Genomic DNA, 26,223 nt, shown 5'->3' with positions numbered 1-26,223 from the left:
CCTCTGGGTCACCTCGTCCAGCCTAGTAGGGTAGGTGCCTAGTTTACAGCAACTTGATACGCCATGTTTGGTTAATATCACTGGGAAGCCTACCCTTTTTCTTAAAGGGAATGGAGGAGGAGTGGATGGGGGGAGGTGGGAGAGACTGGGAGAAGGGGGGAACTGTGGTCTGAATGTAATATATAAGAGGAAAAAAATGATCTTTAGAGCCCCCCACCCCCGCGAGAAGCTGTGTGAATAGAATAGGTATCAAAGTCTCCAAAATGCTGCACTTGGAGACACTTACACACATCTCCAAAACAGTAAAAGGAGAAAGAAAGAATACATTACAAATGCGTGGCTGGCCAGCTAGGGGATTTGTGAAAGAGCAGAATTGTTACCCACAGCCATGCATATCCCTACAGAGCAATGCTACACCCTACAGAGGTAGGTAAGTGCAGTAGTCTCTTTCTCCCTTCAAAGAGTATACAGTCACTGAACTCGTCATTATTAGAGTCTTCAGAAAGGGAAGAAAGAGGGTCTGATGGATGGTACACAAGCATGAGGACTCAGCTTAGATGCCCAGATCCCATGCAGAGGCAGATATGGAAGCACACATCTGTCATCTCTGTGCTACCACAGTGAGATGGCAGATAGATATAGGAGAATTACTTAAAGCTTTCCAGGCAGCTAACCTGGTATATGCAGTGGCGAATAGCAAGAGACCTTGCTTTAGACAGGGTGGAAAGTGAGGAACAGCATCTGAGGTTATATTCTGACCTCCACATGTATACTGTAGCATAGGAACACCCACACTCATACACACAAATGCACATGCGCATACACCCTACAGAGACAGAGAGACAGAGAGAGAGAGAGAGAGAGAGAGAGAGAGAGAGAGAGAGAGAGAGAGAGAGAGAGAAAACCCCTTTTCAGGGTTTCAGGGTAAGAAGAAAAGACAAAGGGTTCTGAATGAAGGCAGTCATGTAACTGGAGTATATTCTGTCCAGAATCTCTTTGAGCAAGTCATCCAATTTTTCTGAACTTTGGTTTCATCATCTGTAGAACAGGGGCATAAGGACCAATTTCAAAGGACTGCAATGAGCAGATACATCACTATATTTCAAGTAGGGGTTAAAAAACTTGTTTCTGCAGAGAGCTATTTTGAGCTATGCAGCCATATGATCTTTATTGTACAATAAATAAAATAATCAATTCTGCTTCTGTAGTAGCAAAGCAGCCATGTATAATGTATAAATGCAGCCATCCCTCCACCCATCCACTTAAGTGTGTCAGCGTTGTATTCCTATAAAACTTTATTTATAGACATTAAGTTTTGAATATCTATAATTTTCACTTGTCACAAAATATTATTCATCTTCTGTATTTTTTAAATAACCACTTAGGAATTACAAAAACACTCTCAGCTCATAGTCTGTGCAAAAACAGGCAGAGGGCTGGATCTGGCCTACAAATGGAAGTTTGGCAACTCCTAGTCTAGAATATGGAGCTCACAGAAGCTGACTAAAGGATTGGAGTTCATCTCTGTTTTCCTTCCAATATACTAAAGATTTGTGGTTTTCAGAGCATAGCACATAGACTTTTATGGCCAGCCAATCAGACTAGCCCTCCTGGTGGTCCTACTAAATAGAGTAAAAGGAGGGCAATGCCTCCCCTTCATTGCAGAGATACAAAACTGAAGCCGACTCAGGGAACTTTCCAAAGCCAAGGCCTCAAGGCTCCAATTTACCACCAATATCTATTTCTGGATATCAGCTACAAGAATGAAGGACTGTGGGACATCATGATCAGGCCAGTATCACTGCGGTTATTAAATTGCTAATTAGTGATGTGTCCCCAGCACCTTTAACCTTTTTGACACTTATTACTTTATTGTTCCTCGTTGAACTCCATGAGGGGGAGATTATTCACCACTCTCTCCCCCACAACTCTTAGGACACTGGACTGACTGCCCTAGGAAGTCACCGAGTGCTGTAAATAGCCAAGCTGGACGTCCATTTCTGCATATCTCTGCCAGGACCCTTCCCTCCAAGCTTTTCTAAAGGTTGTATAATGGCCAGGCTACCTTGAACTGGAATCTAAAGATATTCTCTTAATCAACGTTCACTTCTAACCCATTCTAATCTACTCTCCAAGCAGCAACCAGAACCATTTTCTAAAGCACGGGTCTACCCTGGTTATTCCTTGCTCAGAACTCCTCAATGGCTCCCCATTTCAGCCAGAATCAAGGACAAACTCTGTAAGGTGGTGGACAGCTCTCCTTAGAACTGAACTCAAGCCCATTTCCCAAGCCTGTCCCATCACTGCCCCAGCCCTTTCTTTGCCTGCTGGCACACATGTCTACCCAGACACCGGCAGTACTGAGACTTCCACCGGCTTTTTCCTGTTTCTGGTCTTTGCAGCTGCCGTTTTGTCTACCTGGAATACTCCTCCAATTTGACTTCCAAAAACACTGATTCCTCCTTGATTGCTTGCAGGAGTCTGTCACCTCCTCGGGGAGGCTTCTTTAAACATCTTTTCCAAAGTCTAGGTGCCTGTGCTCCTTTGCCTTTCTCTATCAGTGCCCCTATCAATATCAGACACGGTTATGTGCATGTCTCCTTAAGAATACTATGGTATATGTCTTATTAAAAATATGTCATGAGCAGATATTAAATAATCAAATATATGAATGAGTGAGCTTCTTAGAGACAAACCAAAATAACAAACAAAACAAAAGCCAAAAGATACCCATGTGCTCCTACACCTACAGCCTTGATCCAGGCATGGTCCACTACAGGATTCTGCAATTGTTTCCTGAATTGATGAGTGGATGGATGAGGGATGGATATGAAAACAGATGGATAGACTGGTAAGTGGCTCACATAACGCACTAGGACTATAGCATTACACCAACCATGTGTGACCTGGTCAGCACAGGGCAAGTTGAGGATTACTAGTTCCCCAATGTGTCACAGGCAGGAGGCTCCAGCCTCAGCTTCCTCCCAGCCTCTGCCAGGCTCCAAGCATAGCTCCTCTCCCTTAAAACTGCTGAGACGTGATGCTTCCCCACCTCCACATCCTCCTTCCTCCCCCACCCCGAGAGTAGGTTTGGTGTTCCTACAGATGTTTGTATTCTCTGCAGCTGATGAAAATATTCATTATCTTGTTAGCTGTGCTGGAGAAGGAAGTGCCGATTTGCATTTTCCCAGCTAATCAGAGTGGCACAAGTAGTGCCTGTCAGCCGGGCCTGTTCCCCACCACCCCCACCACTTCAGCATGTGGTAGAAGGATTCCCCACCTTGCAGACACTGCCTCTCTCTCCCCTCCTCATTTCCAAGGCACAGTCTAGAAGGAGAGCAGTGGAGGCCCAGCCTGTCTGCACACGCTGCAGACTCGCTTCTCAGAAAGGATTTCTGCTCATGCGCCTTGCTTACAATCCTCTTATAGCTCTCAACTCTCAGTCAGGTCTGAGCCACTCAGCCTGACTTTCATCTGTTTAGGTTAAGGTTGTGCCTATGACTGACTCTTGACATTTCCCAAAATGCCTTGAACGCCTTTAATTCTAGTGGCGCCTTGAATGCTTGACTTTAGCCCCACTCACACACAATGCGACCCAGCCAGCAGGGGCTGCTGTGGGAAAAGCTTCCTGTCCTCCCTGAGTAAAAGCAGTCACAGCTGATTTGTCTTAGTGAGAGCTGTGGTCTTGTTTGGGGGAAGTTCAGGGCTTTATGATGAGGCTGTGCCTTCCAGCCTTGGCAAGGTTGGAGGCCTCCGGCCATAGCCTGCATTTTTATGCCTGGAAAGAGTGAACGATCTGGGCCCATGAAGTACATGCATATGCATTGAACCACGGTTCAGTTTTGGGTGAGTTCTTAAACCATCCCAATGCGTTTCGCATGTATTCTGGGAAACCTCAGGTCTGACAGCCTGTATCTCTTCTGCCTTAAGAATAAACTTGTCCAAGAGATGATCGGATGGCAGACAGATGTTTAAACTTCTGACCCACGGTGGCTGGCTCAGCTATCATCTCAATCCTTCCATAAACACATGTTGAACATTTGCATGTATCAGGTGCCCTGGTGGCTTACAAGACAGATAGCGTCCTTGCCCTTCTAGCTTACCTTCCGGGAAGAGATGGAGATGTGGACAAGACCAAGAGAAATCAAAGCATGTCTCTGATAGTGAGTGAAATGAAGCAAATAAGCAGACTAAGGAACAGGACACGTCTGCACTTCTCCAGGTGGTCAATGAATACTTCTCGGAAGGGAGGACAACTAAGCAGAGGACTGAATGGAATGCAGGGCTGGACCACACACAAGCAGAGGGAGCTATCGTGGGCCGAGAGACATGTTACCCTGATGGTTATCTGTCCAAGTCAGTGACCCACCTAGTGGAGAAGGGCACTGCAAAGAGTATTGAAGGCAGTGGATGGAACCAAAGCAGAACCAAACCAACCAAACAAAAGCACTTCTGAAATAGGCATGCTTCTCAGGAGCTGCTAGATCAAAGCAATTGCCCCTCCCCCACTGGTCAAGCATAAGAGCCTGGCCCCGTCTGTAAATTACAAACAATTTGCTAGGTCTCTGAATGAAGTTTAAAGGAGCAGTGTCACACCTACAGCTTTTAATACTGTATCTGGAACAGAACCATTCCTTGATACATCAGCTGCTTCTCCTTTTGTGTAATTCTCTTCCACCTCCCTCAGTTCTGTGTCCATCAAGCATTTACACAGCGTGCCTTGAGTCCATACCACATTATAGCTTGAGACACACACACACACACACACACTATATATATATATATATATATATATATATATATATATATATATATATATGGAGAGAGAGAGAGAGAGAGTATAATGTGGGCCTGACAAAATGGTTCAGCAGGTAACAGCGCTTGTTCCCATGCCTGACAGCCTGAGTCTAATCTCCAGATCCACATGGTAGAAGAAGAGAACTGACTCCCTCTGGTTCTCTTCTGACTTCCGCACACACTTGCTGTGGCATACACCAGGGGTCTACACATACATGTACACTATCAAAATAAATCAATAAAATGCAAAAAAGAGACTGTAATAGGAGCTAGACCTGGTGGTACAAGCCTGTTAAGGCCAGCACTGAGGCAGGAGGATTGAATATTCCTGGCCAGCCTGGGCTATATAGGGAGACCCTGTCTCAAACAACTGCCATTGCCACCAGAAATAAAAAGGGCCATTTGTGATGGCTGGCTTGAGTGCCCACTGTGGACGGGTACTGGATCTGACACTGGGTTCACAGAGGTGAGTAAGATACTGATTCTGGTCTTGTGACTCACCTGACAAGTGTTCCAGGGCTTCATATACTCATGCCCTCGGCTGCCAATGCAGCACCCATGCATGACTTGAAAGATTTACTCCCCCATGAACACAGAGCTGTGTAGAGTCTTCAGAGTCTCCTAATGGGCAAAACACTTTTGTGGGCATCTCAAGAAGCATCCCAGGACACTATTTCTCAGCATCATTCTTTCCCAAATGTGAGATGGATTCTCAGTCAGACAGCAACTCCTGAAACCTGGCCATCCCCTTGCAACTCTGAACATGACTCCATCTCCATTCTGCTCAGAAAGCATTAATGTGTGGGTAGGAATATCCCTGACTTATAATAGAGAACACATCTCAGATGCTATTCTTTGCATCCTGTCCTCTTGCTTGACAACACCAAGTTTTCCCATTTCATTCTTGGGCATAGTAAGGGATGCTCATTCCATTCCAGACAGTCTTCTAAATTTTTACCTGTTATTTCTTTTAATCATCGAGGTGCTAATAAGGGAAATGGTCTTATTATCCTCATTATCCAGGTGAGGAACTGGGGCCCAGTGGGAGCACTGGGCTACATTTTGATCTCTCAGATTTCTTCAGGTGGTAATTCTGCTATAGATCCATTCATGCATTTGTCCATTTTCCAATTAACCAATGTGTGCTGAGCACTCTCTACTGTGTCAAGGGCTGTCTGCTATGTATGTACACTTTATCTCATTTAATCCCTAACTACATGGTAGGATGCAACTTGCTTCTGTTTTTTCTTTTCACAATTTATTTCATTCTTCTGCCATACGTTATATCCTAACCGCCGTTTTCCCTTTCTCCTCCCTCCCGGCTCTCCCCTCCTCCATCCAATCTTGCATGCAACTTTCTTAATCTCTGTTCTACAGGTGTAGAAATAAAAGTTCAGGGGGAGTGTTTATGCAGTGTGTGTTGTAGGTTCCTGTGTGTTGGGGAGACATTATTCAGGGGAATTAAGGATAGAATTTGAAGGGGGCCAGGGATGATCTGAAGATGAACCCTACATTCTGTCATGCATGGAGGTTGGCCTCTGTTTAAGGCTATGTATCATCATCAACAGATGGAGGTTCTGGTGACATTGTGTCCCACATACAATAACACAAAAAGCATAAAAACTCTACCCTCTGCTAGTCAAGTAGCCCCCTCTCCCCTCCATTCCTCATCCATATAATTCCACTGCCTGAACCATGGGCATGCTTTGTGACCTCCTATGCCTCTCGGGCTCCCAGACGGCCAGGAGCTTCCCATAGTTTCGGTAATTAGCCTCACACATGCCAGAGAGAGAAATAGCATCACAGATGTGGTCACGAATCTTAGCTAATTAACCATATGGTACGGGTTGCTGGTGGAGCAGGAAGGCACTCTGTGGGTGTTCGTTTCCTGGTATCCTAGGGGATGGGACATTAGGTGTGGTGCCTCATTCTCCAAGATGAGGGCACAGGGACTTGAGTCCTTCTGGCAGCTGTGTGGACTTGTTCCCTCTGTATCCCCAGCAAAGCTGCCTTCAGAAAAGGAGTGCCCTAAAGGGAGGAGACAGGAGTATTATCCTTAAGAACAACAGGAACACCTTAACCCATTTTGGCAGGAGACCCTGCAGGTGGGAAGCTCTGTTGTTGACAAGAGAACTTGGATAGACAGTCCAGCAGGTGACTTGTCAGCTAGTATAATGGACAACACAATAAGGGAGTTTGTCATTTAGCTGTACCACCTTAGGCAGGTTGCTTAGCTTCTCTGAAGTCGCACTACTCCATTGCTCTTAAGTGCAGAAGAACAGGCCTGAAGTCCATGAATACAAAGGAAGTGGCCATTATGAATTCACGGGACTGGTACCAGAGCTCAGCTCCTGACCAGGATTTCTAAGTTCCTCAGTAGCGCTGGGAGACGGAAATCGGTTACATCTGGGATGATGGCACGGCATGAAACCAGTAGTGATAACGGGCATCACTATTACTCACTAAAGCTAACACCAACACACTTTACTCCAGATAATATATGCTTTAACTTACTTATTTAATGTCCTCATAACAAACATTACTTGATGTCCGTTTTCTGATCAGAAGACTGAGGCTGAACTAGAGTAAGCAGTATGTTAAGATCACTCCTGTGTTCTCAAGCAGTGACTCAACATTTGTCTAGGTTGATGCTGAAGGTTGTACTTTATGGCAGTGGAGTATTCCACTCTCCCTAGCTAAGGGCATTGATTAAGTGAATGACTGAATCCTATCTGAGAGTTGATGGCTCCAGGGATGATCTGGAGACCACCCCTCAAATGGTGTCTAACTGACAAGGAGTTAGAGTCTGCTGCTGTAACAAATTGTGATCACATCAGTGGCAGCTGAAACAACAAATTTATCCTCACAGTGGGGAGGCTTTAACATGAGGTGTTAGGGCAGTTTCCTTCCGGGGGACCCTCAGGAATAATCTGATGGTAGTCTGTTTCTACAGCATTCTTTGGCTTGTGGCCATATTACTCTAGTCCCATGTTACTTCTACCCCTTCTGTACTCAAATAGCCATCTGTTTCCCTCTTATAGGGACATAAAATGTGATGGCACTTAGGACCCATGCAAATAATGCAGGATAGCCTTCCTACTTGAAGAATATAAATTTAGAACGTGCAGAGAAATTGGAGTAGAAGATTATTCTGCAACTAAATCCCTTTGGCAATATATACTGGGTTAGTCAGCTTGGGCTGTCATATAAGATGCCACCAACTAAGTGACTGGAACAAAGTAAGTTTATTTTCTCACAGTTCTGTAGGCTAGACGTTGAATATCAAGGAGTCAGCAGGGTTGGAGTTTTATGAAACCCTTCTCCTTGGTGTGTAGATATAGCCATCTTCTCCCAGTATGACACATGGTCATTTCTCCATGCATTCACCTTCCTGGGCTCTATATGTCCAAGTATCTTCCTTGGTTAAAACGATCAGTCACATTGGATGAGCACCCATGTTAATAGCATTGTTTTAATTCAGTAACCCTTCAGAAACCAGTTTCTAAGACTGGCTGGTGCTGTGAGGAGGACATGAACGTACAAGACGTGTTTTGTGGTTGTTGTTGGCTGATGTATTTTTTTTAAGGGGAGGGTGAGTGTTGCAGCACAACTCAGTCCATAATATTGACAGCTTCTAGGAATTAAGACCCCAATATACTGGATGACTGTGATTTAGTGTTGCATGGCACTTTTGATTAAAATGGAGTGTAGGAGCAAGAGCAGCAGCGGGGAGACTTGGATCTAGCATTGAAATTCTAACTCAGGAGCAGGTTGAGGAAGGGTAAGGTCAGAAGCAGGGAGACACTGGGTCAAGGAAAGCAGTTTCGAAAGAGAGCTGTAAGTGATGAATGAACACCCAAGTGACACACTGACATCTTATTTCTAAACCAGAAAGAAGCAGAGGATGTAAGAGAAGGCATTTCCTCATATCATGATTAATGTGAGAGATCATTACCAGCTGGGGTAGTGAGGCCGGGACACTGCTCCTCCTAGGATAATGCGATTGCAAAGATTCTGGCATTTCTTGGTAATTGAACTAAACAATTCTACAACAGGAGTCAGCCAACAGTTTCCATGAGACTCCACATAGTAAACATATTCAGCTTCGTAGGCCATGTGGGCTCCATCACAGCTGCTCATGTCTGCCAGGAAATACCAAAGCAGCAAACTAATAATACAATCTTATAAAAATGCATGAGTATGGCTATGATCCATGACACAGCTGATAAAAATAGATAGAAGCCAGATTGACTAGAGGGCTATGTAGTTTGTCAACTCCTACTCGGAAACAATATGAGTTGATAAAACAACCAACTAAACCATGCCTATAATTATTATTTTAATTACTAGCCTTTGGTTTTTAAATCTGTTTAATGTTTATAGTGAAATTGAGAAGATAGAGTCAGCATATCCCTCCCCATTTTCTTCTGTCATTATTGCATGAACATGGCATATTTGTTAAAATCAATGAGTCAATATCTATATATTGTTATTAATGAGAGTTCACAGTTTAATGCTATGCTCTACATTTCAATGAATTTTGAAAGAAGCATTATGTCAGGTATCTGTCATTATAGTGTCACACAGCATGCTTTCCATGCCCCAAATACTCCCCTCTCTGTGCCCCACTTATTCTTCCCTCACTTTCTCTGAGCTGTTGGCAATGAGATCCTTGCACAGGCTTTATAGCTTCACTTTTTCAGAATGTTGGTAGTTGGAGTTGCATGGTCTGAAGCCTTTCCAGACATGACCTTTTCACTTAGCAAGAGGGCTTTCGGTTCCTGTGTGTCTTTTCATGCCTAGAGAACACAGTTCCTCTTCTTGATGAACACTACCCAATGGGTGTGTGTGATTTGCTTATTCAGTCATCTAAGAACATGTTGATTGCTTCCAAAATCTGGTGAGAGTGGATACGGTCCTATGCACACTGTGTGCAGGGTTTTATGTAGACGTGTTTCCCATGTATCTGAGAAATACACAGGCACATGATTACTGAACTGTGTGGTGAGAGTGCTTAGCTTAGGAAGAAACTACAGTCAGCCTTCACAAAGTGGCTCCATCATTTTTATATTCTGATCAGCAATAAACTCTATTTCTTCACTTCTTTGCCGATATTTGGTACTTGTGTCTTTATCCGAAGTGCTGGAGATTAAACATAAAGCTTCATATCTGCAATCACTAACTTACATCCCCAGTCTCATGTTTTGAATTTCATAGTTATAATAGCTATGTAGAGGTGTTTCATTGTTGTTTAATTTGTAATTCCAGAATCATGTGTGATTCAGTTGCTATTTTTTTTTATTTTTGTGTTTTCATTGTCATTTTGGTTAAGAATCCTTTACTAGATATATGCTGGCAAATGCTCCCAGTCTCTGGCATGACTTTTGTCAATGGTGCTTTCCACAGAACTGGAGTTTTTTTTGTTTGTTTGTATTTTGTTTTTTTAAATTTCAGTTAAGTTTAATTTGTCAGTCTTCTCTTACATGAATCTTGTGCAAAATACACACCCATCAAACCCAATATTACCAAGATTTTTTTCTATAATATTTTATAGGAGATGAATAGGTTTGATTTTTTTTCATCTAGGCCTATGATATATTTAATGAAATTTTGTGGAAAGTGTAAGGTTTTTGTGTAGATTCTTCCTTTTCTGTTGTTTTCTTCTTAGTTTTTGGTTTCTTTCGGTTTTGCACACGAATGTGTAGCTGTTCCTGCGGTATTTCTCGAGACGACTGTCCTTTGTGCCTTCTTTTGAACTGCCTTTGCAATGTTGTCAAGCTTTCAGGGGAGCAAACCTGTGTGGGTCTGTTTGGAGCTTCTGTTCCACAAGTCCATGTCTAGTATTTTACCCACAACGCACGGTCTGGACTACTCTAGTTTTAGAAAGTCTTCAAACTGAGTAGTTCCACCCTCTGACTTCATGTTCTTCCTGGAACTGTGCTAGATAGTCTGGGTCTTTCACATCTTTCTTAGAATGAATTTGTTACTTCTAGAAAATAGCTTGAGGTTTTGACTTGGATCACACTGAGCCTCTATAGGTCAATTTGAAAAGAACTGACATTTCAATAATATTGACTATCAGTCTATAATCCCTTTTTGTTTTGTTTTTTTTAAATCACTAATTTTATCAACACTTTATAGTTTTGCTTATATATATCTTGTTTGAACTTTGTTAGATTTACAACTAAGATTTTGTGGGGGTTTTTTTTGGTTTTACTAAAATGGTGTTGTATTTTTAATTTCAAATCCCGGTTGTTCATTGTTGACATACAGGACAGCAACTGGCTTTTGTATGTGACCTTTATGTTGTAACCTTGCTGTAATCACTAAGCACAGGAGACTTTCATTTCAGTTTTTTGATATTTTATTCTCATTCTTATTTTATTCTAGTTGGCAGGTGTTGGTGGTTATGCTGTATAAGCATGTATTCATTCATGTTCAAATGTGTTTGGGTACAGGAGTGCACACAGAACTGTGCACCTGCATGTGGAGATCTAAAGTTGATGTGTAGAATCTTTCTTGATTGTTTTCTACCTAATCCATGGAGGCAAGGTCTCTCAACTGAACTCAAAGCTCACTAACATGACTAAAGCTTGTTCCAGGGATCCTAGTCTTTGCCTTTAGAGTGCTGGAATTACAAGCAGACCACCCTGTGTACCTGGCATTTACATGGTGGTAGAGATCTGAATTCAGGTCCTCATACTTGCATAGCAAGCATATTACCTCCCCAGCCCTTATATTTTCATTGCCTATTGTTTTTAAAACCTAAGACACATTCCTATTAATAAGAATAAAAGTTAATTTTTATGAATCACATAATTTATAGGGTGTTATTCCGAATGTATCATCTCGCTGCTTCCAACACTGATATTATTTTGTCTCTTTTACAAGTGAAGAAATGAAGTTTAGTAAAGTGTGATAACTTGTTTGAAGTTGTAAGAAGCTGAGGTATCCTCTTATCATTAAAGGAGTAATTATAGTAATAAATCATAGTAACAGTAACCAACAACTAACCAAACATAGATGTCAACCATTTATATCTATTGTCCATGGGAGGCACTCTGTGAGTATGTGGTGTAGGAGTGTGTGTGTGTGTGTGTGTGTGTGTGTGTGTGTATTGGTGGAAGTATTAAGGCAACTCCATATAGTTAAAAGGGAGGTTTATTTTGTGGGGTAACTTATAAGTAAAGGGATAGGTTACAGGGTCCGAGAGAGGTGAAGTGCAGTCCAGCAGTGTTCTCTCGAAAACTCTTCTCCATCTACCTCCAGTGTCCAGGATCCAGGAATCAAGAGAGCCGGCACATCCGGATCTCAGATGTTAAGGGCTCCTGCCTCGGTCCTGCCTCATAGGCATGACAGTTGCCAGAAGCTTCATTGGAGGTAGTACTTCCAGGTCAAAGCTGGAACAGCTACCCACTACGTGTGTGTGTGTGTGTGTGTGTGTGTGTGTGTGTGTGTGTGTGTGTGACATTTTTATTTATTTTTACTTTCCTAGGATTGATTCTCACTATGGGTTCAGGCCCTAGATTTCACTGTGTATCTCAGGCTGGCCTCTAACTCACAGAATGCCTTCTGTCTCAGCCTCTCAAGCACAAGGACTGCAAGAGTGGACTACCATGCCTAGCTTCATTATCACTTTGGCTCTTTGTAACTGAGGTTATAAAAACAGGTGCTTTTTGGAACTAGAGAGATAGCTCAGCATTTTGGAGCACTGGCCACTCTTCCAGAGGACCTGGGTTTGATTCCTAGTGCCCATAAGGCAACTTACAACCATCTGTAGCTCCAATTCCAGGGGATTTGATGCCCTTGTCTGGCCTCTGTGAACACCAGGCATGCATGTGGTGTATAGACATCTATATAGGCAAAACATCAATACATATAAAATAATAATAATAAATTAAAAACTTGTGCTTTTATGATCCAGCTTCGGAAATGAAATAGCTGAGGATCCTGCAATTAAGAACTTCAACAGGACCCTACACATAGGAAGAAGTACAGCTTAAGATCCCATCCCACATGTAGAGTTATTACAAACTGATGGCCAGTGTGTATGTGATTGTATACAACAGGATCCCCAGTAGTTAACAGGGTGGGAAGCTAGAAAGAGGGACTCCAAAACTGGATTCAATTACATTGTGATGCCAAATTTAAAAGGAAAAAATTTGTGTTCATTAATTGGATGTTTGTTTTCTTGGGCTCTCTGTGAATGTCTTGACATCCCTTGGTTTTAAGGAGCACTTAAAAACAATCTCCAGCTGTCCTATAATGACATGCACACTTCACCTTAGTTATAAAACAGACTGGCTAAGGTGCATGTGAGCTGGGTTCCGGATTTGGCTGCAACTGATGTCTGTTCTACAACAAGGGCGATGAGACATGGTGGGATCCTCATTAGCACAGTGCTGCAAAAAACACAAGCAAATCATGCTGCTTTTCCTCTGCCTTTGGGTGTTTTCTTCCTCTCTTGCTAATGACTAATAAGAGAGGGAGAAAGAGAAGAGAGTGTGTGTGAACAAGAAAGTGACTGCTATTAGATTTCCTTCTACTACAGTGGGTTTCTCATTTTGCTAACTCATTAGAGGTGACAGTATGGAAAGAGCCCCAAAGTGCCCCAGGGAGAATGGGAAAGACAAAAAGGGAAATGAAACTTTCAGAGCTTTGACCCCAGCCACAGATTCACACCAGAACCACCTGCCTTTACATCATTTGTTCAGATTCCAAAGTTCCACCTCTTGTTTGATTTTAAATGTTATATAAAAGAAAAATCATGTATTTTTCCAGTTATTTCTAAGAGTAGCATTATGAATGAATGGATGGATACAACATGGTTAAAATTATGGCCTTGACTTTCCTCCTGTTTATCTGTTGCTTTAAGTCAAGAGTTTTGAAACATCTCTTACATTTAATTTGCAGTTTAGTCTGCAAGAAGTTCGATAGTACAAACTACAAACTTTTTTGAATATTTTCTATGAATTGAATGTTTTTCCAGGAGTTGGATAAGCAGGAGAAGGGTGCTTTCTCCTTGTAAAGTCAGGGAAATGGCAACACAGGCAGTGATTTCAGTGCCAGATGCTGAGGGGGAGAGGTGTTGTGGCACTATGAGTGTTGTCTTGGCATTCAAGGCTCTTCCAGAGGTTATAGGCAAGGTATACGGTTTGGGAAGAATCATATGTATTAGAAAAAGAGGAAAGAACCTCTAATCCATAGCTGCATGTCCTGCATTCTTATTATCATTCTATTATGTTATGGGTCTATGCTGTGTGGGCTGGAGTGGAAGAGAAGGGGGTAGAGATCCACTCTAGCTCTAAAATTTTGTTCTTCTTATTCCTAATCACAAGCCTTTGGAGTATGCTAAATTAAAATCTGGAGTAGTACATTCTGAGCAGCAATAACCACCATTTATTGAGAGCCTACTCTTCTCAGCCCTTATGCTATGCTGCCTGTTTTATGGGCTTTTTTCATCGTTACAGCAAGTATGTGAGACTGGAATGATTAGTATCCTCTTTTTTTTTTGCTGATGAGGAAACAGAAACCCAGGTTAAAAGTTCAATGTTCTGTCTAGCCAAAGCCACATCGGAGATGTGAGGCAGAAGCAGGATGCAAAGACAGTATCTGACTACAAATAGTGTTTTTAAAAGTGAGAGATACTTTATAGGGGTAGTTTCTGACATTACTAAGAGACACGATCTCACAGCAAACTCCCTGATCTTATGGTTCTTTCATTCCTTCTGCCTTTGCTTCCACAATTTTCCCTGAGCCTTGGGTGCAGGAGTGTTTTATAGATATATCTATACTTCTATAAAAATGATCTATAAATCTATAAAAATCTATATTAGGTCTGCCTAAACATGAGCTGAACAGGGATGACACTAGACCAATAGACATGCCAGAGGGGATAGGTAAAGCTCACAAGACCTCAACCCCACACAAAGAACTACAAACAACTAAGAAATGCTGAGAATGAGAGAAATGGTCTTCTTCAAGGAAGAGCACACCAATTACTTATCCAATGCCAAAGGTCAGTTCTGAGAGCATATATACAAGTAATATTATGCAGATGGAGTAGACTATATTTAAGAACATAAATATATGCAAACATGCTTATAACAGCAATTAACGAACAGCCAGGCCATGAATTTGAGAAAGAGCAAAGAGAAGTATATGGGAGGAAAGAAAAGAGAGAAATGATTTAATTATATTATAATCTCAAAAATGAAATAAAAAATGTGAGAGAGTACTGGGTATGTAGCACAGTTGATGGGGGCTTGCCTGGGTTAGATCCTCAGCACAGCATAAAAGTCATGATGATCATATATGCTTGTAATCCAGATGTGGAGCAGGAAAACCATAAGTTCGAGATCATCCTTGGCTAACAAGAGATTCAAGTTCACTCTGAGCTATTAAAAAAAATAGTGTAAGAAAAGTGCCCATGAGAACACGGCTCCCTACCGCAAATTTGTGGGAACCTTCTCTTTGCCTTCTGTGTTAGAACTGTTTGAGGACACTTGTGTTAGTCAGAAATGTCTTTAATGCCTAAAATACCCCAGAGGTGGGAATTTTGTTGCTTAAGACTATAGAGTCCCTGTGTGGCAAAGCCTCCCAGAGCTGGTATAAGTAGGATGACTGACCAGAGCAGGACTGAGGACAATGAGAAACACTGATGACATGGAAAAGGAGCAGAAGTCTGATGCCTTGGCCCTGGGTTTTAATTGGCATCAAAGGCTTCATTGATAATGTATGAGTTTTTATGCTATAGTCCATGTAGCAATATGAATGGAGTCCAGGCCTTGCCCTTGAGGAGAAAATAGTGAAATGGTGGGGTAGAAGGTTGCTGGGAAAAGAAAACTCCATGAGCAGCAGAACATGAAGATCCTAACTGGACTTGATATAGTTTTGATAGGTACATAGGCATTAGTTTCATTGACTATGATACAAATTAGTAGCTAGAATCATGGTGGATTTGGGGAGATAATGCAATACTGGCCAGGAGCCAGTAAGCTCTACTAGAGGCACCTTTCCATCAGAAGGGTTGGCAGCCTCCTTAGACCAGGGAATCCTTCCTTCAGAGCCTGCACATATGTGGAAGGAGGCAACTTTAGTGCTAAATCTGTTTAGCTGCATCAGGCCTATCATCAGGACAAGGCTAATTTTCTGCTGTGATTCTTATTTACAGCATTCTAATAAATACAGATAATGGGAGCACTTTGTCAGAAAAGTGCAGAGACTGGGGCTAGCAATGTTGAACTCTCCTCACCTTCAACTCTAGAGTTGCATGTCAAGGTATAAGGGTCTTTGATTCCTTCCTGAGAACTAGAAAAAAGAGTCTGAGAAGATGATCCAGGGGCTACAATGAGAGTGTGTTCCCAGTGTTAGGACAGGACACATTTGGAACCCCCGTGCTGACACACACAGGCAAAGAGATGGAGGTCGAAGTGGCTGAGGAGAAGATAATGTTTCTCTAGCCTGCAATTTCTTTCAATTTTAGGGATCGCAATTACCAGGGCAAGAGTTAGGAGTGGCCATGCTTGGAATGCATAAGTGAGTTTGATGCCACAGGTTCTTTTGCATTTAGAAAGCAGAGGCACAGGCAATATTTAACCTGGCTTAACTCTGCATGGGTGTGTACAATTGTATATGAGAGAAAGCAGAACTGGAGACAGGAAGAAAAGTAGATGTGATGAGTAGGTAGTGGAGTAGAATGAATGGCCTTGATTCCATCCTAGGCGACACTAGGAGGGTAACTTCACCTCTCAGAGACCCGGTCTCCTCACCACCACCTTGGAGATAATAGCACTTATTGCACAAGAGAGTCTAGCATGTCGGGAACAGAGCTTGCAGATCACCTAACACATGGTATGCATTCAATAAAGGGCATTCCCGTTATTGATGTCAGCATCCATATGGGATATTCAACCAGCACTGGTATTTTCAACCAGCCAACCTTTACTTTTCATTTATGAGCAAAATTAAATATTCACCAGCATATTTTTGCATAGTTCTTAAGAACACAGAGTTACACTGTTCAAATGCTAGTTTTTTTAAGCTTATGGTTTTTAACCTCATTATGTCTCTGCATGCTCTCATTCTTCTCTCTCTCCACAACATACCACTCAGTTATTGTACATGAAAAATAAAACAATGTGTGCACAACCCTTAGAATAATGGACTAGCATATTGTAAATAATCAATATATACTAGTGTTTTAAAATGAGCTTTGGGAGCCAGCAAGCTGGCTCGGCTAGTTAAGACACCTGAAGCCAAGCCCGCGGACCTGAATTCTATGCCAAGATCTACATGAGGGAAAGAGAGATCTGACTTCTACAAGTGATTCTCTGATGACTTGCAAATGCATCACATCAATAAATATATCAATGTAAAGAATTTTAAAATGAGACTTGCTATTGTGTTAGATATTTCCTAGCTATCAAGGAGAAAGAAACAAAGAAAAGGGGAAGGAGAAAAGGAGGGAGGGAAGTAGAGGGGGTGAAATAGATAGAGACAAAGATTAATAAGGCAATAACTCAGTCCATTGGAGGGAGACTGATATACCACAGCTGAATAATTTATTCATTCATTGAGTAAGTACTTACCAAGCCCCCATGCATGCATCGGCGACTACTTTAGTTTTCGATGCTTAGCATTTCATAAGCAGACATACATGGCTCTTGCCCTCAGTCACTCATGGTCCAGTGAGGGACACAGGAAATGACCAGGAACAATAGTATAGTGTAAAAATGCTAGCACTGTTCTCAAATTAGGACTGTGAATAGACAGAGAATTCAGAGAGGAGACATGGCAACCATGTCTTCGTGGATGATGGGGTGGGAAGAAATCTTTGAATTCTTTCCAGGATGTTCATTTCCTTATCCTCGGAAACTATGGTTATCTTACATGGCAAAATGGGCAGTAAGCAGATGAGCAGATTTAGAGAGATTATTCACACGATCCCATGGGGCCCAGTGAAATCAGAAAAGTCCTTAAAATAGAAGAAAGCCAAGAATAAAATCAGAGTTTGGAAGTGAGGAGGGCTACATTTGAAGATGGAGAAGAAAGCCAGGGAATGTGGGTAGCTCTGAGGAGCTGGAGATGGCAAGGTAATTGTCTTGTTGATATCTTGTTTTTAGATAAATGCATGCCACAGTTATACCTACAGATCTCTAAGACAGTAAGTTTGTTCTGTTGTAAGATGGTCAGTTTAAGGTGATTTGTCACGGTGGGGCCGGAACATGAGTACATAAATACATGCATCCAAAGATATTTGTGAGTTAGAATCATTTTTAATACTTTTACATTTGTGTGTGTGTGTGTGTGTGTGTGTGTGTGTGTGTGTGCATGTGAGTGTGTGCATGAGGGAGAAATTGGAGGACTAGTTGTGAGTTGTTTTTTCTTTTTCCTTTCAACTACATGTTTCCCAGGGGTCAAACTCAGGTCATCAGACTTAGTGGTCAGCACCTTTACCGGCTGAACTATATCACTGGCTCCAGTAGGATAATCATGGTAGAAAAATCACTCTGGCTGCTTGATAGTTAACAAATTGGAAGGGACATGGCTGGATGCAGATAGCATCATTAACAAGCTGTTCCTGTAGTCCTATGAGATAGGATGGTGGCCTCAATCAGAGCATATGGTTATGAAATGCTGGCTCTGTATCAGACCCTGAAGTCAGCCTGATGGAAAAGGGATTCAAGAGGAACCAACCAAATCCGTGGTCTGAGCCAGGAGACAGACACGTAGAGAACACTTGCAGCTGGTGAAGTGTAAGGGCTTTGACATAGGAACCAGAACCACGTGTTATAAAAACGCAAGGACACTACTTCCAAAGAAGGGCCTTATGACAGTGTCCTGGAGGAAAAGCCACTTGGGAGTTGTATCTGAGAAGCTCTCAGGAAGACTCAATAGAGGTCTCTACGTGCTGCCAGCCTCTTTGGTCTACTCTCAGCCTCCTCCAGCATCCTTGCCTCCATGGGAGCCAGAAATCTTGACAGCTTTATCTGATTTCCCCTCTGGGTCAGAATTCAGGAAAAGGTGTCATCTAGTTTGGGCTCTCATGAAAGTACTTGTTGTCTTACTGAATGAAGGGGCTTATAAACCCCATACAATATGCCCTGACTCTGGAGAAGGAAACCTTATGAGCATTGTTTGCCAAAAATGTTCACCAACTTTCTGTTTGCATTTTAGATATTTTGAGTATTATCTTTGTTCTTCGGGTGCATGTGTGGAACGCTTCATTTCTAAAAGGCCAAATGAGGGTCTCTGGGACATACCCAATTGAACTCAGACCTCTTGGTCTTCCTCTCCAGCAGTTTCTTGAAGCACTAGTGGCAGAAAAAGGGGGGGGTATTTCCTTTTCCTGTCTGGTGAAACTCCCCTGAGGTCATTACCTGCCCAGTCTATACGTTAAAATAAAACACAATGATGTGAGCTGCCCAGGCCTGGTTTTTGATATAAAAAGGAGTGCTTACTCTTGGAGCTGAATGGCTTGAAACACTGCAAAGCCTGCTTTAAGATGCAAAGTTGAGCAAAGACTCCCTCCTTTTCTGGGTGGTATCTGTTCCTTTACCAAAAGGATGGATGACATTGACTTAGTTTGTGTTATGCCAGAGAAATATGGTCTCCAGTGAAGGAAAAAGGCTTTGTTTTAACATTTAAAAAACATTAACTTATAAACACACACATACATATATAGGAAGCACTTTTCACATGTTTCCTCATGGCTGCAAGTAAAGGGTACAGAATGGCTTTTTTGTATCCCCAGTGCCTCACATATTGAAATAGAGCTCAATGGGTGAACTAATGAAAGGTTGAATGAAAGAATTTAGATTGAGGGCTTGACCTAAAGCTTGACCTAAAGCTTGAGCTAATATCCAGTATTAAAGAGTGACATCATACGGAAGTTAAATGTGATGGCATACACCTGTAATTCCACTGCATGAGCAGCTAGATTCCAAGTTCAATGCTAACTTGAGCTGTATAGACAATACTTCATAGTGAGACCTATCATCCTGACCCCTCAACTACTGGAGCATGAGAGAACCATTTCTAACTCTTCCCTGGATGTGGTGGAGCTTCAGGATAAAAGTGACTAACCCAGTGTTAATAACCATTTAATCACCAGATTTATAGACCCTTGATGGAAATGTTACAGTTTGCTTCAGCCCCACCCTGAATCCTCTCAGTTCCAAAGAAGGGGTGGTTTCTTCAAATCCCACAGCCAGGCTATGGCTGAGCCAAGAAAGGAACACATGTGGTTGCTTAACATTAACTGAGGGCCCCGCATCTCAGCCAAAGCACTCCCTCTTTCTTGGCAGAAAGATGAGGGACAGGGCACACTTTCAGAGGTGGGTAGATGTTCTCATCAGCATTAGGAAGTTTGATGGGACCCTTCCGGAAGGCTCTGAGCAGCCTAGGAATAGCCAGAAAAGCAGCGAGTCCCGTCCCTGAAACTGAAAAATCTCAGACCAGCTTTCTCCTAGCCTTCTCCAAGTAAAAACGCTGCAGACAGCCCTGTCTGACTCTAAGGGTGATTCACTTCCTCAAATACCTCTATTTAAATGCTAATTTCCACAGAACTGAGAGGTGATGGTTCTGGCATGCTGGTCCCTGTGTATTACTGTATCCAAAATACTCACACATACTACAAAGGAGGAAGTAGGCAGGATGGGAAGCAAGGCATGTGGAAGGGTAGGGAGAATTTATGTAGGAGGCCAGTTACCAGTGCTTGTCCTTGTTAGCATGGCTGATCAAGTGGAAGTGAGACAACTGCAGCAGCTTTGGAGAATTTGTGTCACCTAGATGTGATGTTCAGGTGACAATGGAGGATAAGGAGGCCTTCCTCACCTCTATACAGGGGTCATCAGCTGCTCTGTTGTGTATAACATAAACTAGGCCGTGGCCAAACTGTGTCTGAAATCCCTTGATGAGATTCAGATTCTAATGTTGGATTTGAGAAAAACAGACAGACAGACAGACAGAATTAGCACGCATTGAAGATAACACCTTCTCCCTTACCCACATTTTGCTAAGACTTATGGAACTCACGTGAACCCTCCTAGACAGAATTTGATCCGTGGCTATATGACTTCTATGGCTCTGCACATTCCACAGTCAAATACCAAGTACTTCAGGAATCTAGTCACGAACAAGATAGATACATGAGAGGAAGGGATGGGAAGGATTTATTTTAACTTGGAGACATTAGACTACTGTCATGAAAAGCTGACTCCTCCTTAGGTGTCTCCTCAACAACCCTCTGTATGAGTGCATGCTCGAGGCCTAAGGCACCCTGTTTAGAGAAGTCGTGTTTTCCCATCTGGCTCCCTCAGTTCAGCAGTCCTCAGCCCCTTCTGTTTAATCCCCTTGGAAGCCACAGCATCTGCACTGTTGATTCAGAATAATTCCTGTAGACGGAAATTTCTCCGGTCCTGCCTTGCCCAGCGGTCCGGACGAATCTCTCCCACCCTCGGTCCCATAGCCACTTATAAAATAATTACTCAGAGGCTTATATTAAGTACAAACTGTATGATCTATGGTTTCAGCTTCTTGCTAGCTAGCTCTTTCATCTTAAATTAACCCATTCCTATTAATCTATATTAATCTGTAAGCTTTCTTGCCATAGGCCAAAACAGCTTTATTTATTATCCAATGGGAGCCACACATATTCACAGCATACAGAAAGACATCCCACAGCAACTTCTTACTTCTAAGGTAATAAGAGATAAATTATTCCTAAGTCAAATAGGAGTGATCATGGCCTGAGAACATGAATTTAGGGTACCCTGAATAACATATTCCAACATAGAGATAATTTTATGAGGTTTTTATAGTTCTGAAACAGAAGAACATCATAAATAGAGGCATTTATTCAAGTGCATTAGTGGAAATATGCAGGCAGGCTACAATAACATACAGGAAATCTCTGCTGTGGGACTCAGATGCTATCTGATGAAGGGCTTAGCTTTTGGATTGGTGGAAACTAATCGCCATTTAAGTTAAAGTGTTCCAGCAGCTTTGAACTGGTAGTCACCAAAACACTAGGTAAGACAGAAGTGGCCAATGAATTGTTCTTGAGGTAAATAAAGAGAGCCCAACACAATTGAGTTCTGCCTTTTAACATCCAAACTCTCTGCAAATTACGAAGTTCTAGTAAGTCAATCAGCCTAATGAAATGTTTGGAATAATCTTATAGAAAAACTAGACTCGGGCTGGAGGGATAGCTCAGCCGTTAAAGGCTAGGCTCACAACCAAAAATATAAGAAAAACTAGACTCAACTTTAATGCTGTCTGGTGAGGATCCATTCTGGAGTTACAGCAAAGCAGGGGAAGAGCTGGCAAAGGCTAGCGGCTGCGCACATGCTGCCATCTTTTGTTTGTTTTCGTTATGCTACCCGGAAATACTCACTGAGCATCCATACTTTACTCAGCTGTACTCAGTCTCACAGTTTGGCCCTCAGGGTGCCTCGGTGCATTGTTTGGGGCCACAAGGTATCTGCAGTACAGTGAGAAACACAGGTCTTCCATGAGTGGATCTATGGTTATAAGCTGTAAAACCTTTCTCGGAAGAAAAGAGCAAGATCTGAAGGGTGGGTGACAGATTTCATCTGAGGCACTTTCCTCAGTGCAGTGACCTGTTGTGTGGTCTGAGTGGTGAACAGGAGTGGCCCAGGTGCAGAGAAAAAGAACACCCTCCCAAAGAGAGGACACATTCCAGCTGGGGACTGTAGATTGGGAGCCTGTCCCAGGAGAGGACAGTGAGTGCAGCCTGGGAACAGCAGTCCTGAGAAGCAGGAGTCAGCAGGGGCTGGATTGTGTGGGATTCTCTAGACTGTAATACAGCAGCATCCTTATTCTTTCTTGGTCTTCACCAGTGAAGGAACATCCTGTGCTCACCTCTGCTGTCGCCCTGGCTCAAACCATGCTCTGAACTCATGCAGATTTGCAGAGTGAATGCTACCCACTCAATGTCAGAGTTCCCAAGATGCACTTTAAAAATTTGTTGAGTTATCTCCATATAGTATCAGTTCAGATTTAAGTTTCACGTGGATGCATTTTGAAGACATTTGTCTAAACAGTGACTCTGTTGCTAATTTTGCAATAACAATATTCACTTACATGACATACACACATAGACACACACTGCCCAACCCAAACCCCTATGCATGAAAGCATGTTCTCCAGTGGATGTGCTCATTCATGAGTGCTTCCTGCTCCCCTCTCCGAAAGTATGTGATTTAGTCCATGATCCTGGCTCCATTCGCTGAATGTGAGTACTCAGTTGAACACAAACTTGCTGAGCACAGGCACCAAGCTATAAGCCAGAGGGGTTAGCTGAGCTGTAGCTATGGACCTCAGTCAGACAAGTTTCTTAACTTTTCTGAGTGCCTGTTTCATCATCTATAAAATGAGCCTAGTGGTGCCTGTCAGCATTTTTATAAAGCTAACACCACGCGCACGCGCACGCACACACACACACACACACACACACACACACACACACACACACACACGGGAGGGGGGGGAGGGCAGAGAAGATCAGTAGACCTAAGGAGCAGAGTTGGTTTCTGTTGTCCTAAGCTGAGCCAGCACTTGCCACCTCCACGTCTTTTCCTCGGCCTGCGACTTTCAAGTTCTCTCCTCTTTCACCTGGGGTTTCTTCTGCCTAGCAGAACTTTCCCAGGGCTGTCCCGCCTGCACCTCCCTCTCCCCAAGTTTGTGTTTTGCCTCTTTCAAGAGCAGATTGATGTGAAGGCCCTGGGCGCCCTCTGCTGGCGGAGGCCGTGCAGGACTGTGGGCATTGCCCAGACTGCCAGGAATGGCTTTATTACTTGGGAAAGACACAGTGCTGTCCTGTCATTCAATGCTTCATCCTTGCCTGTGTGCGCCCCTCTCAGCTCTCTATGACAACTGAATCCTCCTCCCTCCCATCTTCTCCTTCCTCATGAGCTTCGTCAGGTTACTCTGGAAATCCTTTTCTGGAAGCTCAAAGGGAACTATTTATGCAAGAAGAGACACCTTAAGTCATGTTTCCTGCCACTTGGGGTTACCCATGTATGTCTTTCAGTTGTCCATTGATGTCAGATGTCGCTAAAATTCTAAGACTGGCTAGGCCAGAAAGCACAGGAGTTGGAGGAGCAGAGTGAGGGGTACTAGTGGGTGTAACTTCCCTCTCCTGCAGTTTAAGATGTATATACAAAAGTTGATGAATATAGAGAGAACCTCTCCTCCTAAGGTAGGAAAGGCAATTTCCCTCCGAGGCCTCATTACCAAATGTGCTCAGACTGTAAATCACTGGGAGCACTTCACATCTGGTAGAGCCACCTTCTCCACGTTACTTAAGTGGAATAATGTGATCGCGCCCACCTCATGGTGAGGACTGCTGAGGTCCCAGTGAGAACGGAGCCTCTGTGCAGTCAGGTTGTAGGATGCCACAGCTCCTTCTCTCGGCTTGTGGCCTGCTTGGGTTCTGGGAACTCGTGGGGACTGAGGCCTTTATGAGAAGACTTCAGTCTGTGCATCTTGGGGCAAGACTTTCAACTCTTACATTTACTGAGATGAGAATTATGGACTCTGGGACCAGACTACCCAAGACCTCACACTATCAATTACGTGGCCTTGACTTGTAAAGTTTCTTTTAAATTAAAGTATTTATCTCTACACTGGGGATTTTAACATCACCTACTTCATGCAGTTGCGTAAAGTGCTTACCAAGGTACCTGACACACAGTAGGTGCTAAATAAGGTCATTTCCACTCTTCCACTATAGCAGGCTGGGAAACTTCTATCATCCTCATTTTATAGATGAGATAATTGAGATTTATGAGCTTTGTCCCGATTACTCAGGTAGAACATCAAATGGGGAGACCTGGCGCCCAGTGTTCAAAGCCATCAATAACTCATCAAAAAGTAGCTATGGATGCTCCAAATGCTTTTTGGTCACATGATGAAGGGGTTCTTCCAATCCAACTGGAATGCCTGACAATGAGATCACTGGCTGCACTGCATGGCCAATGTTTCTCTCTCACACCCGGTTGGGAAGACCTGGGAAACCAAGGACAAAGCCAGTCTTTCTGTCCATAGTACTCAGTCCAGGGTTCTGTAACCAGCATCTGGTAGTTGCTGACTAGAGCCTGGGAGAGCCTTCCATTTTACTGCACACTTGGGGAAAGATCTGTAGTCCAGCAACCACCTCACTGTTCTTACGGTGTGTGTAGTGTTTCCGTTGCCTGGAATACCGTCTTCTCTCTTTTTGGGCCCCCAGATTTGTAGACTACATGGCTCCACAGATTGACATTCAACACAAACAAAACACTATGCTACACAGCAAGAGTAGCTTGGAAACTCACCATAGTGCACATGTATCCCCTGAACAAAGGCCCAAACTTTGCTAGACCTGGCTTTAAATTCTGTTCTCATAAACTTAGAATCTCGTTGTTACTTATCTGTGATTTCCACATAATACTAGCTCAAGAGCCACAGTGAAAATTACGTATTCAGGTATAAGTAAAGCACTTTGCAAAGTCTAGCAAACTAAGGATGCAGTGAATAACAGAGATGGCAGTGAGAGTGATGGGGAAGATGATGGTGATACTGGAGATGTTGAGGGTGGTGATAACATCACCTTCTCTGGACCCAGCCCTAGAGGACATTTTCACTAGACAAATGGATTGGTGGCAGACTTTGAAAGTGTCTAGGAACTGGTATGGGCATCTGCAATGAAGACAAGAAGGTAACCCAAATTACGGTTTCTCAGCTGCTTCTGAACTGCCTGGAGCCCAAGCTTCAAGAGTCTTGGTTTGCCATCACGTATTTTTGTTTTTGTCTCTGATTTTCATTTCAAGGTTGCCCATGGCAGGGGACAAAATGAAGGGATAAGCATCCTCTTGCTTTTGTTATTTCCTTCCCTCCCCTCCTGCCTGTCCAGATTGTAACTACTGTTGCTAACTCTGACCATAAAGTGACCACACAAGTCAGAATAGATAGGAAAATGCCCCTGGTACCCTGCTCACTGACGGACTTCCCCATTTCCTGCTCGCACACTCCTCGTATCAACAAGCTTCCCATCTCCCGTGGCTGGCTGTTCCATTTTTAGGTCAGTCTATTGTCTAGAATAATGAGGTCTGGGTCCTTTTTCTGCAGTCTCTGCCACCGCTGTCCTCTTAAACCACATCTATCCAGGACTCCGCATTCTAGGGTCACATAGGGCTTTGTCTTGTGATCCGTTGCAGGCAGGCCTCCCTGAAGTTAGAGTACTAGTCTGGGAGTAAAGAGACCTGAGTTTGTGTCCAGTCTACCGGTTGTGGTTAGGCAAGGCCTTCCATTTCTCCAGGCCTCTGTTTTCCCCATCCGTCTGAACCAAAGTACCTTTAGTGTTCCTTCTACCTTAACACACATGCAGTTTCCAAGCCTCCCTTCCTTCCTTCAGCTTAGCCT

At 43.1% G+C, this 26,223-nt stretch overlaps 1 protein-coding gene across 2 annotated transcripts in view; it reads left to right on the top strand.

The window, feature by feature from the left end:
- The window catches only part of Astn2 (astrotactin 2), a 968,023-nt gene that overhangs the window by 665,347 nt on the left and 276,453 nt on the right, over positions 1-26,223 (top strand). The gene's annotated exons all lie outside the window — the stretch shown is intronic.

The sequence above is a fragment of the Peromyscus eremicus genome, chromosome 2 (genome assembly GCF_949786415.1).
Source record: "Peromyscus eremicus chromosome 2, PerEre_H2_v1, whole genome shotgun sequence".
Lineage (NCBI taxonomy): Eukaryota > Metazoa > Chordata > Mammalia > Rodentia > Cricetidae > Peromyscus > Peromyscus eremicus.
The sequence above is the reverse complement of the archived record's forward strand: the minus strand, read 5'-3'. Positions and strand labels throughout refer to the sequence as shown.